The following is an 18,193-nucleotide window of genomic DNA, read 5'->3' as shown; positions in this document are numbered from 1 at the left end:
TTTTCCAGTCTGGTAACATGGGATGGACAAGTTTTTATTTAACTGGGCACTCCTATAACAATGCCATAGCTGTTTTTTTGTGTGCTTTTCTTTACCATGCATGCTTAAGGAGTTTCCCTGAAAAGCCTTGTTTTCTGCAATCCCAGTGAGCAGGTTTTGCTTATGGGTATAAAGTGATCAGCATTTAATTCAAAGTAGTTGCATGTAAATGTGAAATTCCTACACAAAATAAATCTTTCCACTTTGCAGAAAAGGTGGCTGTTGGTATAAGCTCATTAATCTGCTTAAGAATGATAATAACACTTGTCTCTCTAATTCCAGGGTTTTATTTTTTGAGTAAATACCAAAAGGAAATTGATGTAAAAGTTTATGTTGTACCTCAAAACCAATAAGTATTCTAAATTCTTATTAATTATATGAAGAAGAAAAATATAATTTCAGAAGGACATTTAACATAAATGCCTCTAAGGAAGTATAGGAAGATGATGTCAAGTGGAAAAAATAATGGACAAGACTTACCCACAGTCTGGTTCCACATTTGTGCTCTGTGGCCGTTTCAAATGGCCTGTCTCTTAGTATAACATCACGTCTTGTTCTTATCTATGGAATGTAGAGCAAAGCAATGATGTTGGTTTTGTATTTGTGAACCTGGTTAGTGGTGTCATTGAATCTTTTAAGACTTGGCCTACCTGATAAAGTGGTTTAACTGGAAACCAGTCCGTTCCTCTTTAGACTCTGAGGAATTAGGTTCATAGCTCTACTGCTGTGCCCCTGTGGAAATAAAAAAAAGTCATGGCTGCAATTTAGAGAAGCATCTAAGCATGTGCTTAATCCTGAGCAATCCATGGGAGTCAATAGAAGTTAAATATGCATAAACGGTTTGCTGACTTGAGCCTGTGAGCAGTGGAACTCATCAATAACAAAACTAAGTGGATTAAATAGAGGCTGTGGTTGAAAAGAACCTGTAGAAAAAAACCCCAAACAACCCAAAACAACACCCTTGTGGTAAAATTGAAGATGTTCCAGGGCTTTTCTGAATAAGAAAGTTCTCCTAATGTGGTGTTGCAAAATATGGGTTGAGATGGGAAGAGGATCATGGATTCCAGAAAAGGACTCCAAAAGTTAAGGGGTGTGCAGAAGTGAGAAATACACGGAGGCAGGTTTGAAGTGAAAGCTGCAGTGTGGATTGACAGAGGGACAGCTGAACCAAATGGAGTGAGAATTAGCCCCTGACATTGCAATCATCCAACATCAGCATATTATCAAGAAACAAAGAAGCGAATAATCAGTAGCACAGGATGCAGAGTCAAACGTAACCCTTTGCTAGCCAAGTGTGTAAAATTTTCCCAGAATGTATTTGTAACAAGCTTTTGAAAAAATAGAGAACCTGCCTTTCCACTGTGGGTGGAAAGGTAGGGGAAGATGTATTTTTTTGTGATGCAGGATGCTATGAAGAAGGAATAAAATGCAAAAGCAGAGACAAGGTCAAGCCTAGCAGACACTTTTTCAGCTACGTATGAAAGCAACACACTTGGAGAGCCATCACTCCTGGCAGGGAGCTTGGCTTCCTGGTGGTGATGCTCTTATTAGTTGCTAATCTGACACAGCCGACTGACATGAAGGAGAGCCCATCTAACAAGTGTGGAGAAGACACAGACCACTGAAGGGCATCAGCTGCTGTAGCTTCTCTAATCACTATGTGATACGCTAAGGAAAAGAAATGAAAGACTTGCAGGGAAAGGGCAGGAAAATGTTTGAATTGCTGCTCTTTTGGCATAAGGGAGGCTTTTAGGGCTTGGAGTAGATAGTTAGAGAGGTTCCCCCTGACCCTCATTACTACTTGTAGCTATAGATATAGATAGTTATAGATATTGTGGAATGTTAGTCAAAAAGTTTAGAATTCATACAAAAGGTTTTGCTTCAAATGTATGACCTGAATTTTCAGCTATGCTCCATTTATCGTGGAGAGCATATAAGGGGAGGTGTTTGGAAGGGTAAGAAAGAGAAGAACCAATTCCAAGGAAATACAGAGCAAGAGATTTCTTGGGAAATAGGAAGAGTTATAAAGAACTGCAGGATCTGGGATCTGCAGAAACCCTTTTTCAAATGGAAAAGGAAATATAGCACAATTTATCTTGCCTTTGTCTTAGATAAAATCTCCGATTTGGGCAAAAATATATGCTAAAGAGTATACCTGTCCTTTTGGAAATTGTTTGTTGACTATTTTTTTTAGCTTGTGAAGCACTCTGAGAGTGGACAGTGATAAAAAGAAAGGAAAAATTAAAGCAAAAAAAACCCCAAAATCATGTGTTTAACAAAACCAAAAAATCCTCTCTTTGTTTTATTGCATGTAAGTAACATCAGAGAACTGGACTCTTTGAACATAATAAGACTGCAAAACTTTCAGGAAGACAGAAATGTAGCAAATTCATTACTTCTAAATTAGCAACTCCTAGTTAATGATGCATGATTTTTTATTGTCTGTCTGTCTTTCTTTTTTCTTTATGTGTTCTTTTTCTTTATTATTTTTATTTCTTCCCTAGACATCTTCAGTTCTGCTATGGGAGATAAGGTATGGAATGTTCAAGTAAATTCCTGAAGGAGCCTTTAGATGTTTGGCCCTTGGCTGGTGTGAAGAACAGGTAAGGGCTCTTCCCAGGCTCAGCAGCCATCCTGCTCTGAGGTTCTGAATTGCCAAAATTTGGACTCAACAGTTTCAAAATCCTGGACGGGATGTGATCTTCCTTGAAAACATATCTGGAAGCCTGTTTCCAGCATTATAAACTACCTGTAAATTGCACAGGCACAGACACAAATTAAATCACAGGCTTTCTACTGACAGCATCCTGCTAAAGAATAAACCTGAGTAAACCTGAGTTTTTGAATCAACCCTCCTCAAGTGTAAGGTAATTTTCACATACAATGCAAAGGTGTATAAGCTGCATTTATTGTTCTTGTTGTCTTTTGATGTAATTTCACGGTTATCCCAAATCTCTCTATACAGATCTCTCTCTTACTCTCTCAGTGCTCACCTCTGAGCCTCACCAAATTTTTATCAAAGGGCATTGAATAATGTAGTTTTCATAGAGCTGGTTATAACCTATGATTTCTTTTTTGCACATTCTCTTTGTAAGGGGTAAAACTGAACCTTAAGTTGGGACCTGCCTCGGGTCTGGAGCTCGGAGAAATCTACAGCATGACTGTGGTCAACTGCTTCAGATAGTCTTACCTAGATTGGACAAAAGAAAAAAAAAATATTTATTCTTTATTGCAGCCACAATTCCCAGAGTTACTTGAAAGCTAAAACCTTTTTTTGTGTTCTTTCTTCCAGCCTCTACCTCATATACAATTTCAGCATATTACAGAAGAGTTTTCTAAGGTACTCAGTCTTCCCAGTCTGCCCTGCTCCCATATATGCACATACATTTCTGAAGATTAGCCCTGTGGTAATATTAAGATTAGCTCATTTTTCCTACCAGACTTGTTTCCTACCAAATTTATCTCAAAAACTATGTATTTTTACATTAAAACTATGCATAGATGAATATTTCACTCCTACAGTAACACTTCCTTTTCATCCATCAAAATAAATGTGGCATTTGCTGTAATTCATTCATTCAAAATACCCCCTTGCTCTGCTTGGTAATGACCGTTTTCAGTTTCCATAAAAGCAGAGAAGAACTCCAGATCCCAGGGAAGTTGATGGCAAATTTGTAATTGAGTGGAAATAAGACTTTCAGCAAGATCGGTGAGTTTTCTGACAAAAAGAAGAGATTACTCTTTTTGCGAGTAAATTAAATTCCTAACTGTTGGTTTAATATGTGTCAGCTGTGAAAATAATGCAAAGGGCAATAACACTTTCTAATTACCTTTTTTTATCTTCATGAAGTTCTTGCCCAGTTTCTGATCAGGATAGAACAGCAAGGTCCCGTTGTGCTCTCAGGTGAGATGGGAAGAGGTAGAGCTACAGAAGGATGCCTCATCCCAGCTCCACAACTGTGAAAAATTGATCATTTCCATTTTGAAGGCTTGAAGACGTACTAAAAAAGGAGCTGAAATGCTGATTTTCTTGCCTAGAGGAGGAATACTTTCCCATATGCTAGTTCCTTCCTGGAATAGATGTTTATTTATTTATGTGAAGTTAAGCAGTGTTAGCAGTAGCCTCCTTGCACAAAAATGCATTTGAGACTATGCCAAAGGGTTCAAGCGTTTAGAGGAGACAAGGTTCACACCTGGGCAGAGGAAGACATTCAGACTAACTTTTTTACCTCTATGGGACAGATAAAAGTTTGGCCAGTTCTTTCTTCCTTCCCCTGCAGGTCTGGGAATCTGCCCCTAACTCTTCATTTCCATTTTTTTCCCTTACAGGAAACCCCAAAAGTGTACGAACTGAAAGGAAATGCTTTATTTGTCATTTTCTGGCCTCAGGGTATTTTATTTCAGAGGCAAAGACAACAGAAATTAGATTTGTTATTATTCTCACTCTAAGTTTTTAAACGGTATTTTTGTACTTAGCTCCTGAATGGAAGATTGTAGAGCTGCGCAGCACTTTGTGTAAGCCCAGTAAGTTATTTCTGTGGGAACGCTGGAGACAGATGGGTTAATTCCTATACCACCGAAGTGCTGTCACTTTCTCAGCTGAGTCGAGAAGTGAAATCTTGGCTCATGGAAGCAGCAGAATAGGTCAGGCTGCAGTTTCACATTTTGTTTTGTGACATTTTTGAGCCTATCGATTAAGACTCACTCTGAATTTGTAGGTCAGTGCTTTTGGATTGTCCCTGTTGGGTAACAAAATGATGAAAGAGCTGCACCACCAGTGCGGAGATAGCGTTAAACTGATCAGGCAGGGTTTTGGAGCTCTTGGGGAAGGAGCATAGGTAAGGGTGAGAGTCTGGAAGCGAAATGGGCACAGATGTTTTAGTAGGGCCTGTGTAATAGGACACAGGGTAATGATTTTAAACTAAGAGCGGGTAGGTTTAAACATGATATTAGGAAGACATTTTTAATGATGAGGGTGATGAAATGCTGGTACAGGTTGCCCAGAGAGGTGGCAGATGCCCCGTCCCTAGAAACATTCAAGGTCAGGTTGGACTGGGGGCTCTGAGGAACCTGATGTGGTTGGAGATGCTCCTGCTCATTGCAGGAGGGTTGGACTAGATGGCCTCTAAAGTTGCCTTCCAACCCAAAATATTCCATGATTCTATGAAATGAGCAGCCTTCCATCCACACTGGGCAACAGTGAAAAGGAAAAGGGAGTAGGTAATGTTAATTAATAAGTAAAAAAATAATTAACATTTCTTGTGTGTGATGCCCTTCTGGTTAGCGTATGGCATAATTACTTCAAGTGACATGATTCATTCATACCAAGTTTGATCAGTGCTGGTGTTGTTCGTCATCGTTCCCATATAGTGCACCTTGGGTTTCTTTGGGTAACTTAATTAAGCAGTGCTACACATACACACACACCCCCCCCGCCCCCTACACCCCCCCCCCCCCCCCCACCCACCCTTAGAGTTGAAGGATTTTTTCCTTACCTCTGTATGTCTGATATGGTTCTCTGTTTTTTAAATGAAAATGCACATGGACTAATGAGTGACTGAGATCAAGTTTAACAAGTAACCAAACTCTCAGTGTCATTCCCATGAAATTGCATTGCAAAGGCTTAAATATTTTCCTAAAACAGCTAGAGGAACTGTGGCAAGTGTGGTGGTTGTCCCAGCGTGAAAGTTAAGGAAATTCAGGGCTTAATGGAGAGCTCATTGTATTCCCGTGGGCAGTAAAGTTACATGCAAGGAGTGGCAGTATTCAGACATGTTTATAAGGCTAATAAATGGAAGAATTAACTTGGTGTGTCTGTGGGCTAACTCAGCTGGGCATCTGATGCCTTTCCACTGGAGGGAAGAGGCTTGACACTTCTTGACTGGGCAACCATGGCAAGTCTCCCTGCTGGTGACATCTGGGGAGGCACTTGCTCTCTATCCATTTCAGGTGAAGCAAGAGGAGATTTAAAAAGAGGTTTGTGTATATAAGGAGGGAAGCTCAAGCTGACCCAGTGGACAGGTGTGCAGAGTTTCATCATGGCATCTGACCTTTCTTCTCTCCTCCTGTTGAAGTGCACTTCTCTGCAGTGCCGTAAGTGGACGTGTTGTCCAAACTCATTTCAGCACTCAGCCTGCATAGCAAAAAAGCAAGATGATGGAATAAATTCATTTATCAGGCTTGGTAGAACTTCTCACCCCAGGATGGTGATATATCAGAGCATCAGAGCGGGTAAAAATTTTGTTTTAGGCTTTCAATTAGAGAGCTTAGCTAACGGGAAGAAAAATTAAAGGCGAATAAATAGGAACTTCTGCCCATAAAATGACCTTGTTTCCTGCTCCAAGGAGACTGAAAATGATGATTAATAATTTACAAACCAGCTGTCTATTCAGTAGGTTGTGGGTTTATGCAGCAATACTGGATTTATAATAGCTTTAATCCCAAATTAATTTGTAGCCTTCTGAAAGTGGAAAGTGGTGGAGGGAGTATGGTAGGAAAGAGTGATTCACAGTACATTATGACCAAGACTGAATGGAAATCTTGTGTTCAGCTTCCACTGTAGAGATGTGGAGAGGGAGAGTACGTATATCTGAGATAAAATTTACATTAGGGTACTGAAGCTAATACCATGAAACCTCATTAGGGTTTTGAAATCCACATTGTATTCCACAGGCTTAGAGCTAATATCCCAACAATACAGAATTTAAAAGTTTTCAAGCTTTTAAGCGGAGTAATGTTGACTTTGCGTGCCCCAAGGTTTCCATACAGTTTCCCTATGGTGTATCTAAAGGAAACTCTCCTCTGACTTTTACTTACAGATCTGAACTTGGAATAGCTGGTCTCTCCCAGGTGGTCCAAACCCATATCTCTGTAAACGTCTGTGGAACCACAGGATCTGTTTATGGCTCTGAAAACACAGTAACTCTTGGTTTGATGCCAAAAGCCTTATTTGAAGTTAAAGCATCCTCAGCTGAGAAGCTATAGGAATAATTTCTGGTCAGTCTCAATTTAGCTTGGAGTCATGTGTCTATGAAAAGACTGAAATACAGCAGGAATCACGGCTGTTCCAAACACACGTAACAGGCAGGTTGGGAAGAGCTGGCAGGACCAGGACAGTGTCAGTTGTGATGCAGCACATGCTTGAATATGCATGAGGCCTTTTCATATGCAGTGGGTCAGATATTTTTTTTTCTCCTTTGAGACTATATCTTTGATTTATCCTGATGAAAAGAGAATGTCCCCTCCAAATCCATTGACTTTTATGTTAGCCATAATTTGAGATTGCGTCCCTCAGGATCAGTTACCTTGGGGAGCAGAGAATTTAAAAAAGAGACAGTTTAATGTGGAGTAGGGTTGCCACAGCTGCAGTTCTTTCTTTTCCAAGAAGTGTTTTAAAGTTGATTTCAACATAGGGTGAATATAAAAGCTTTTCACTGCTTGTTAACCTTTGTTTGGGGGTGATTCTTTTAATAATTTGGTTTACCTGCTTTTGTTTTGCATCATTTGTACTCTCTTCTTTTGTATTGCTTGTTGGCAAATACCTGCATTTTCTTGTCCCCTCTACCATTTGTCATTGGTTTTGGTTTACATTCATTTCTGTTATATTTTTAGATATATTTTTCATATATATATAAAAATAGTATATTTTATTCAAGTCTAAGCAAGAGCAAATTGTGGCAACTTGTTTAGAAAGATGAAGTTATTTAAGGAACATGAAAGTAAGTGTGTCTGAAAGCTCCTTTCTACCACTGAGGATGCTCCCCTTGATTTAAATTGCCTTTCAGGGAAGTCCATGGCTAATCATCTTATAGCATATATATTTGGCATTTATATACCTAGTCCTGATATTAAGCTCTATATCTAGCTATCTGTAGATTATTTTTAATTCTTTTATAATTACAGACCTTGATGCAAAAATGTAATCTACTTGCCTGTATTAACAGCGGAAGAAGAGATATCAATTGTAGTCACTTCCACATGCAGAGCCATTTTAAGTCAATTGGTTTTATTATTACTGTGCTCTTCACACTCTTATGCCTCAAATTGGACTGAAACCATTTGAATTTATCTGCTGTATCGAGGCAATCAAATGACAAGGAGTGGTAGTCATTGAGGATGGATTACTTTGGATCTCAGTATCATTATTTGCCTTTAGAAATATAGTGAGATATTCAATCCAGGGAGGGATACTTCAGTTTTTAATTAGTAGTTTCAGAATGCTATTATGAACTTTTCTTTTCACTTCTTTCATTAATGAAAAATTATAGCTATATGGTCAAACAGGTAGAGGGAAGAATGCAAAGAGTATATGATGAAGTCTGACAAAGGATACTCTCTTTCAGCAAAATAAAAATGTGTCACTCTCCATTAGATTTCTAGGTTTTGATGTTAAGATTGTAACACAATCCAAAGTGGACAGTTAATTTCTTTTAATTGGTAAAGCATTATCACTCTAGGACAGAGAATAAAGTTGTTAAATGACAGTAAGGTACTAGACCATATAAACTGTTTTGTACTTATGAGTGTATAATTTTAATAAAATAATTAGTTTGGGCTATATATTTTTGAACATGTGAATGATTTATTGTGTGAATACTAGAAGTGTACCCTTCAAAAAGAGAATGGATTTAGAAATGTGAATATTTGATTTTACATGATATCTGACTTGACTATACAGATGTAATTCAAACCTCCTCTACATTTGCTCATAAAGTTAGATTATGGCAGAACATACCTTACTGACAGATTGTATAACATTTCATAGGAACGGTAAGGTGAAGGATGATAAGCATTTCTCCTAGGTGTAAATCTCTTGCATCCAGATACTTTGACTCTCAAAGTCATGTTGTAGGAGTCAAAACTTGACCAAATTTAAAATTAAATGTTTCAGTTCCTTAAATGGCAGAAAATGGACTTGTGAAAAATTATTTATTTCTGCTGAGAATATGGAGACTGTGCTGTAATATATGTTCTGTCCAGTTATCATCCCTAAAATACTAGCTTTAGGTGGGACAGGGCAAACTACTCTTTGCTTGACTGTGCGCGCGTGTAGCTAGTCTTCTCCCTAAGTCTAAATGGCAGTACTTCAACTAAATCCTACCACAGGCAAGCAGCATTCTGCAGATGAATCCGTATTCTTTTATAGATTATTTTTGTAACCCTAAATTGCAATTGAGTTTAATACTAGTATCACTGGTAATTTCTTCATCTTGTAATTATTAATTGTTAGACACATTACTGTCTAAGACTGCACTGTGTGGGCTGGTGATCTGACTCCTGATTGATAAGATGCAAATGGAATTCTCTCCCCGAGGCTGAGAAAGAAGATTATTAATTGTATTTTGAACATTATTCAAATAGTTTTCCTATATCACTAGAATAATAAAGGGTGATTTAAGGAGACAGATCCTGGGCTGGTAGAATTCAGTGGTGGTTTTCAGCTGGGGTGTCTGGGTGTGAGTGATCCTGTGGTCGTGGCTCTCTTTTGGGATGGGTTTTTAAGCTACGGACAAAGTTCGACAGGAGGTACCCAGGTGGGAAGGTTGATGTTGACCTGGGTATGTCTTCAGGATGTTTCCCTTCTCCTGCTTCACTGCATACGCACATTTGCAGTAAGCCTTGCAAAAGCAAATTAGGTATGTACTGCGCACTCAGCCTGTGCCTGGCTCCTTGCAAATCACTCAGGGACAGACGATGTGCTGGAAAAACTTCCATTGACTTGATAGGGATGGACTTTTGTTTCAGGCCTTTAATACACCTTTTGCAGCTATATCTTCTCTGAACAATTTGCTTCTTGGACATGTAAGTCTTCTACACTCTTCTGCATTGATTTTCTCAATTTCAGTTTTATTTTATGCTGCTACTTTCCTCTGATCTAAGTTGAAAGTTCACCTGATAACCAATTTTTCTGTGACGCTGGTTATATTATGTCAGTAAGTAGGAATAGCATAGCATCTCTGTTTTCACTCAATGGGAAGTGACATACTGTTGATTAACATTTATTGCTAATATGCTCTGATGAATGTTTCAGAGTGTGTTATTGTTTTACTTTTTCATTTCTGGACACTTTCTATTTCTGTTTTATCAATTCTATTTCCTTCGATTGTTTTAGACATAATGTACGATGCTAATAACATCCGCTGCAAAAATCAGGAGCATAAAATGATACTTTTGCTGAAAACTACAGTTAGAGAGGAGAATGATTTATAATGGTCTTTAAAATATGTAATCACATTTGTTGATTGAGATGCCACTTACATACAGAAAAACAGGGGAAGATATTTGAATTTCCTTTTCAAATTATTTAATATAGAGTTATAATTTATAGATGGAAGGCAGATTTGATATGTAAGCTAGCCCAACTCTGATTAAAAGGACTATCTATTTCCCAGCACCTCTTTAATCCTCCTTTCAGCTTCCAATATTCCTTGAGAAGACTTTTATGCAAGTTTTATAGGTGTTCAGTCCATTAATCTCTGAATTTTTTTTTTCTCTTTATGCAATAATACTATGGTTCAGCTCACCATGTTGAATCACTCATTTTATTTTCAGAGATCCAGGTCATGTACTTCATACGATCACTTCAGTCCATTTTTGTAACACCATTTTGTAATAGTACCCGCCTTGGATTGGAATAAAGGACTAAGGGAAGTTCAGCTGTTGACTAATATAAAAAATATATACACGGACTGGTGTAGACTAGTTCTTATCTCTTTTCACCCTGGCTGCTTGTATTTTGGTCCTTGAGCCCCCTTTTAACTAGGCGCTTTAGCGTATGATTACCTTTATGCATGCAAACATTTAATCTGACCCATCTTCCATGTTCTCCCATTTTCTCGTTGACTGCAGTTCCTCCAGACTGCTCCTGGATGTTGACTCCAGAAAGCTTTTTGGAGAAAGCTGTTCCTGCTGCAGTAACTCTACTGAGAGGGAGCACGGTTCCTATGTGGACATGTTACTCTACACACGTGTATGCTCAGCTGTGTTTTTTCATCTCTCTCTATTTGGGTCTTTGTCACTGCCAGTTGATTGTTTCTCCCCTTGTTTCTCCTTCATTGAAAGGATATAGAATTTGGATTATTTTCCACCATCTGTATTTAGCAAAGATGTCAAGACCTCAGAGGTGTCCTAATTAAGTCTTTTGTTTTTACCACTGCCCATTTTTCCACTCTGCCTTTCTGCTGTTAACCATGTCTCCCAAAATAGAATCGTTTGCTAGTTTTATTAATATCATTATTTCTCACTCTTCCAAATCATTTAGGAAAGTATTAAAGAATATGAATGATAGCCACAATTCCCTTGTTACCGCAGAAGATGTCAACTTGGCATACTACTACTCCTTATTGTCTTTGTTTACATTCAATTAGTCAGGTTTTGGATCTGTCAGATCCGGTTTGAATTAACCTTTCAATTAGTCTTCCATGAAAAAGAGAGTAAATGCTTCATTAAATTACATGCTTTATTAAAATAGTCATCAACATCCATGAAGAAACTTCCTAACATGATATTTTATAATACAAGTGGTTTCGCACAAAATATCACAAACAGTCTAGAAATATGTATCATTTTAATTAGGTTACAATTTAAAATGTCAGATTTTTAATATCTTCTGTTTGAGGGGATAATAAACTGATCTAAGAGCTAGAAGGTCAGATTTCTTGAGAAAATGTAGGGAAAAGGAGCATTTGGGTCCTTCTGAAATCACAAATCACAGAGCATTGTGCTTGTCACTGAACAAAGACAGAACAAAAAGATCATCTCTATGCCCCAAGATATTGGCATGAAAAGTTTCCACTGATGGAGAGAGGATCAGGGTTGAGGGCAGGTATCTGCCTGAAATTGTTTACAATTGCCTACAGGGCAACTTCTGCTGTCATGTGCAATGATACAGCTCCCTCGGAACTGGTGAAATAGCATGAGTGTTTCTGTCCACTACTTACTGCATAACATGGAAGAAGAACACCATAATTTGTAACAAATCTTGTAAGAATATCCAAGTTCCTGTAGCATATGATGCATGGTTCCACTCCAATTTTGGCGCTTTTACTGGATCATCTATGTTTTATACAGTCCTTCCTTCTTTAGGCCACAATCTAGTCAATCATTTAAGCATGCGTATGGAATTTAAGGATATACTTAAGTATGTTCATATTCAGACAAGTGCTTAAATTTGCTCTTAATTCTAAGTTGAGCTACTGCTGTGGGAAACTGGCTATTACACGGTTTCTGTTCACATAGGTAACGGCAATCACTAAGGTGCTTACACTTTGTGTAAGGTTTGTCAGCCTTCTTGGCTTTCAAAAACCACTTCACAAACAAGATCAGATTTTTTTTCTTTCCATTCCCTCACAGGTGTTTTAATTTAAATATACTTTTCCTCCTGGCCCATTTGCTAGCAAGAACCTGGTAAAGCAGCTGTCAGTGGCTGCAGTGGGATAAAGCAATGTCTCTGCTCCTGCAGTTGCAGAGTAGACTCCTAATTATGGCATGAAGATATTTTAGAACAAAGACATAAAAAGTCATGGTTTTTATTGGCTGTTCACATGCCTGCTCTAATTAATACTGCACTGGGAAGTTTGCTTTCAGTTCAGTCGAACACATCTACTTTTAACCTTGATGACCGAACAATTTTTCATACGCTCAGTCATGGATTAATGTTAAAAAGATGTAGGTGACCTTTTATTCTTTTTTTTTTATTATTTCTTTTTTAAAACCCTACATTGTGAATATATTAGCTGGAAAGCCATTTCATCAGTGCTGCAATACTTATGTACTTACAGGTTTGAGACAGCTGTAAGATGCTGAGAACTGCTGTGGAAATTGCAAAATATTTATTAATACAATAATAATGCTTTACCTTGGATTCAATTTATAATTTAATTTGTGTAACACAATGGTACCTTTGTTCTTGCAAGCAGTTTTGAAAATGTCATTTTAGACACATGCCGTGTAAATCAGTACCTTGCTTTGCTTCTGTGGTGGGGTGACCCAGGCTGGACGTCAGATGCCAAACCTGCTCCATCCCCCCCCTCCTCAGCTGGGCCGGAGGGGAGAAAATGTAAGGAAAGGCTGGTGGGGTGCAGGGGGGGCAGGGAGATCACTCAGCAGTTGCTGTCACCGACCAAACAGACTCGACTTGGGGAAATCAGCTTAATTTATTACCAGTCAAATCAGAGTACAATAATGAGAAATAAAACTAAATCTTAAAACTCCTTCCCACCACCCCTCCCAGCTTCCTGGGCTCAGCTTCACCCCTGGTCCCTCTGCCTCCTCCCCCCGAGCAGTGCAGGGGGAGGGGGAATGGGGGTGACGGCCAGTTCATCACACGGTGTCTCTGCTGCTCCTTCCCCCTCACACTCTGCCCCTGCTCCAGCGTGGGGTCCCTCCCACAGGAGACTGTTCTCCATGAACTTCTCCAATGTGGGCCTTTCCCACGGGCTGCGGGGGGGATCTGCCTCCCCATGGACCCCCATGGGCAGGGGGCTTCACCGTGGGCTGCCGGGGAATCTCTGCTCCGGGCCTGGAGCCCCCCGGCCTCCCCCTGCCCCGACCCGGGGGCCAGTGCTGCTGCTCTCAGCTGTTGTCACTCTCTGCCTCAATCAGCCATTGTCACTTTTTTTCCCCCTTCTTAATCCCCTCCCCCGAGGCGCTGCCGCTGGCACCGAGGGGCTCGGCCTGGGCCAGCAGCGGGTCCGTCTGGGAGCCGGCTGGCATGGGCTCCGCTGGGCATGGGGGAAGCTTCTGGAATCTTCTCTCAGAAGCTACACATGTTGTGCCCTCCCCCCTTGCCCTGCTACCAAAACCTTGCCATGCAAGCCCAATACAGCTTCATACATAGGCAATCTAATTAGATCTTTAAATTTAAACAACCATTTCTTACTATATTCCTGAATAATATATTTGGTTATTTTCACCTGTCCTGCAGGGATACTGTTTATAAGCAGGAGAAAGGTTTGACTACAGGTGAAATGCAAGTTTTTTATATATGCTGATCTTTGTTATTAAATTAGGAAATAACAGAAAGAGTATGTCTGTCTTTCCATATTTAAAGCTTGAGAGCCTGATCCAATCTCCAAGTGCTAGTGAAAAAAATCTCTCCCTAATGAAATACATATCAAAGCCACGTCAAGAGTCAGAAATTTGCAGTTCCCTTTCTGCACCCACAACCATGTTTATGGGTACGTAACTTGGTGCTACTTTCTTCCATCCTGACTTGTGAAATGCCTTCAGGTGTACTAAATATTTTTAACTTTCCGCTCTTTAAAACTTAACTCGGGTCCGGATGTGGCCTCAACAGCAACGACAGAGGAGACCACACTTCAACTTAACTTCCCTGGTGTTTGGCCACCTCATGTCTGCTAGGGCTGTAGCGCTGATGGGTGGAGGAGGAGGAACACAGCCCAGTTTCAAACCTCTACAAAAATCTCAATCTCAAACTCTCTTACAGTACAACCCTGTTTTGAAACTTCATTTTATGTGTACGAAGACCTTGGGGAACATTAATTGTGGAGGACTAGCTATCATTTGGCTTCCGTAAGATCTTTTTTTCTGTGGACATGCCATGGCTACCCTTGGGTGCTCTGGAAGGCAGGTGAAGCACAGTTGCACAACACGGAGGTGTGTGTTGGCGGGGACATAAGAAGTCTGTACCTCAGTACAGAAACTCAGCTCCTTGTACCTGTGGTTTGAGCAAGTGCTTTAGTACTCCTAAGCAGTGGAAATTGCTTTCAACAATTTGATGACAGTTTCACTGAGTGTGTAGTGACAAAAACGGGGAAATGGAAGAAACTCATAAACTGCTCCTAGGAACAGCTGCTTTAAGTCTGCAGCTGTGACACGGATGAACTGCCAGAAGGGGTCAAGCACAGCTGCGTTTGTTCTTTTTGCATTGTTTATTAATCATGATTTTCTCAAGAGAAAATCTCAAGTTTTAATGGCCTATGTAAAACTCAGATGGATTTCAGCTTGAATGAAAGGAGGAAGGTTATAACAGCAGAATAAATGTAGTGGTTTGACATGCATTTTTTGGTTGGGGTTTTGGGTTTTTTTTGCAATTTTCTTTTTTAATTTTGTCTTTTCATTTTTATATGACCTGATATTCATTATGGAAGGACATTATTGTGTAACATGGCATGAGTAGGACATTTACAAAAAGCAGCTAAATTAAATTGCTGATTTAGAGACCAGATACAATAAGAATTTGATTTTGTGTGTCATCTTTTTTTTTTAAGAACAGACTTCTGTCAACCTTCAGAAACTGTAAGAGCAGCATGGGCTTGGATCAAAAAAGACACTTGAGCTCTGTTCTCAAGTAACAGGCAAGTTCAGTCCTTGTTTACATGCATGAGACTTTTACTGACAATGATGAGCTTAGAGTTTTATATGCTACTTGCACAGAATACATAATTAACTGTGGAAAATAACTCTGAGGCACCAGCTATGAAAAAGACAGGCTTGAGATACGTGCTGTGATTAAGGAGATGTTTAAAAAACTCCCATAATAAAGTGCTCTGAAGGCATGAATATTGCTTACTACCAGACTGAAAGGTGAAAGTCTGCATGGGATACTGCCACCTGCAGAAAACTGTTTTGTTATATCATATGAAACGTATGTTTCACATCATAAATTTCATAACATAAGAATCTCATATTCTCATGAAGCTTATCGTGGATATGCTTCGTTAGTTCCAATAATGACAGGATTAAGCAGGAGGCAGGGGTCCTGAGACCAGTGCACATGCTTGTGCTGTGGTCTGCATTAGGACTGTACATTCTTTTTCTTTGTAGCCAGTGAAATTTCAGAATATAAGCAACAGTCATGAAAGAAAAAGCTTATTTGTATGAAATAGGATTTTTAAACCTTTCCTTGTAACCTTAAATGTGCTTTGTTCTCTTTGCTAGGAACAGATTGAGGCCAACTTTCTGAAAGTCCCAGGTGACCAGAATTGTTGGTTAACCTGGTAAATAGTTTCCAGTAATGGGCAGTTTAGAGAAAATGGGAGCGATTAGGTCAGCAAATCTCCTTAACTTGCATTTTTTTTCCAAAAGAGAAATATCCTACACATTTCTTCTTGTAAACTTCATTATAGAAGTTTCACATGAAACTCTTCCTTTGCCACAACTGTCCTTCCAAAAGAAAAGTCAGTGTTAAAACTAATGGGCTATAGATAATTCATTTAAAATCAAGGAATGTCTTTATATCTTGATGTTGATGAGAAGCAGATGTTCTGAAATCCTGAAGCACTTAGGTGTACCACCTGTACCACAGTTGCAGTGTCCTCTATACTTCATGGAACAGTATTAAAAAAACTCAACAAAACCTTCTCACTGTGACTGTGCAAAAGCAAGTAATCATAATAAATAAGATTTAGTATCCATCATGGCTTTAGAAGTTGTAATAATGCTAATGCCCTTCAGAGAACTGTCATGAGTTTTCCTAATGTTTAGTAATTCTTTTCTTTCCCTCTGGGAACCATGTTTCCTTTCTACATTTAATCTTTGCAGCCCTGAATTGCTGAGATAGACAAATACATTTCATATATATTTTTCCTGACTTTCTTTAAAAACACCTAAATTATTCTTATCTTTGTTCACTAAAAATACATGTTTAATGGTGTTTCCTTCTGACTCTTTTCTCTACAAAAAGCAATTCCTTTCTTAATTTTAACCATATACAGACTGATTCAAGTTGTTTCTTGTCTGTTCTTTATACTAATGGATTAGATTTCAGCTGTCCATCAATCTAGGTTCCCAGTATTGCATTTTTATATTTTGACATTTTCAAGGTATCATTTTATTAGAGAAGATACAGAATATGTTTAGATGAACTTCCATTTGTCTAATTGCTTTCTGATATGTACTGGGATATCCATCTTACTCACATTCTTATGTGAAGGATATTTGAACTGTGCTATCACTTGTGAATCACTTGTTGGAAAGATATTTTTCCTGGCACATGATGGATATTGAAGAGGGGGAAAGTTTCTCAGCACTATGGTTAAACCGAATCCTTAATACCAGAGGAAAATAAATCAAATGTCTGTGGGTTCTGCATTGGAAAGGGTTTGTTGATCCTAGATGTTTTGTGGAAAGAAATGAAACCTCCTTTTAAGAAAAAGAAGAAGAAGAAGAAAGAAGAAGAAGAAAGAAGAAGAAGAAGAAGAAAGAAGAAGAAGAAGAAGAAAAAGAAGAAAGAAGAAGAGAAAGAAAGAAGAAGAAGAAAGAAGAAGAAGAAGAAGAAAAATAAGAAAGAAGAAGAGAAAGAAAGAAGAAGAAGAAAGAAGAAAAAGAAGAAAGAAGAAGAAAAAGAAGAAAGAAGAAGAGAAAGAAAGAAGAAGAAGAAAGAAGAAAAAGTAGAAAGAAGAAGAAGAAGAAGAAAGAAGAAGAAGAAGAAAGAAGAATGAAGAAGAAAGAAGAAGAAGAAGAAAGAAGAAGAAGAAGAAGAAGAAAGAAATTGCACGTCCTACCAGTGCAATAATATGCCCTTTATCATCTGGAATTCAAGGCAGCCATGCCTACTGTCTTCTAGGAATCACAGGAATAAAACCTGTGACAAATACGTTTCCACATTTGCGTGTGAGTTTTAGAATAAACACAGTAAAGAAGGTAAATGTTAGCAGTCATAGCATTAAAACTACTGTGGATAAGAAACCTCTTTCCCCATTTGCGTCTTCAGGTAGCCCAGATCTGTGTCCTTCTTTATCTCAATACCGGAATAAAGACACCATTGATCCCTAGGTATGTCTGAAAATCTATTTTAGGGACAAAACTTTATCAGCAGTTTTTGGGTAGAAGTGGAAAAGTTGACGTGAGGGTGTTATCAAAGCTAGACCCAAGCCCTATACTTACGAAGCTCTACGTTTAATGATAAATAATCAGTAATTATATATATTCAGAAATTCAGATTCTACAATAGTTAATTTGAAATAAAATTTAAAAATCTAAGTCTTATTGTAACTTTTAATCTGAATATACACATCTTCTTAACAAATCACTTTTCACTTGTTTTTATTTTAATGGCTCAGATTGAAATTTGGCTGGCACAAGCTTAGGCTGTTCACCTTCTTTCTGTCTTTGTAGCCAGGCAAATAAATGACCTCTAAATCTGTCCTGGAGAAGCTTGCAAACAGATATTTTAACAGGTAAAGCACTGATT

The 18,193-nt window shown here is 38.7% G+C and overlaps 1 long non-coding RNA gene across 4 annotated transcripts in view; it reads left to right on the top strand.

Moving 5' to 3' along the window:
- LOC129785263 (uncharacterized) overlaps window positions 1-18,193 on the top strand; it is a 61,087-nt gene that overhangs the window by 3,244 nt on the left and 39,650 nt on the right. For 3 of the 4 annotated variants that reach the window (XR_008749043.1, XR_008749042.1, XR_008749041.1), the window contains exon 2: window positions 2,544-2,642. This is a non-coding gene — a long non-coding RNA (uncharacterized LOC129785263). Of the gene's footprint in view, window positions 1-2,543; window positions 2,643-14,485; window positions 14,656-15,269; window positions 15,491-18,193 lie in introns of those variants that run through there. The other variant, XR_008749040.1, reaches the window with a different exon arrangement.

This window comes from Falco peregrinus, chromosome 10 (assembly GCF_023634155.1).
Source record: "Falco peregrinus isolate bFalPer1 chromosome 10, bFalPer1.pri, whole genome shotgun sequence".
NCBI lineage: Eukaryota > Metazoa > Chordata > Aves > Falconiformes > Falconidae > Falco > Falco peregrinus.
This window is presented reverse-complemented; position numbering and strand designations above follow the sequence as displayed.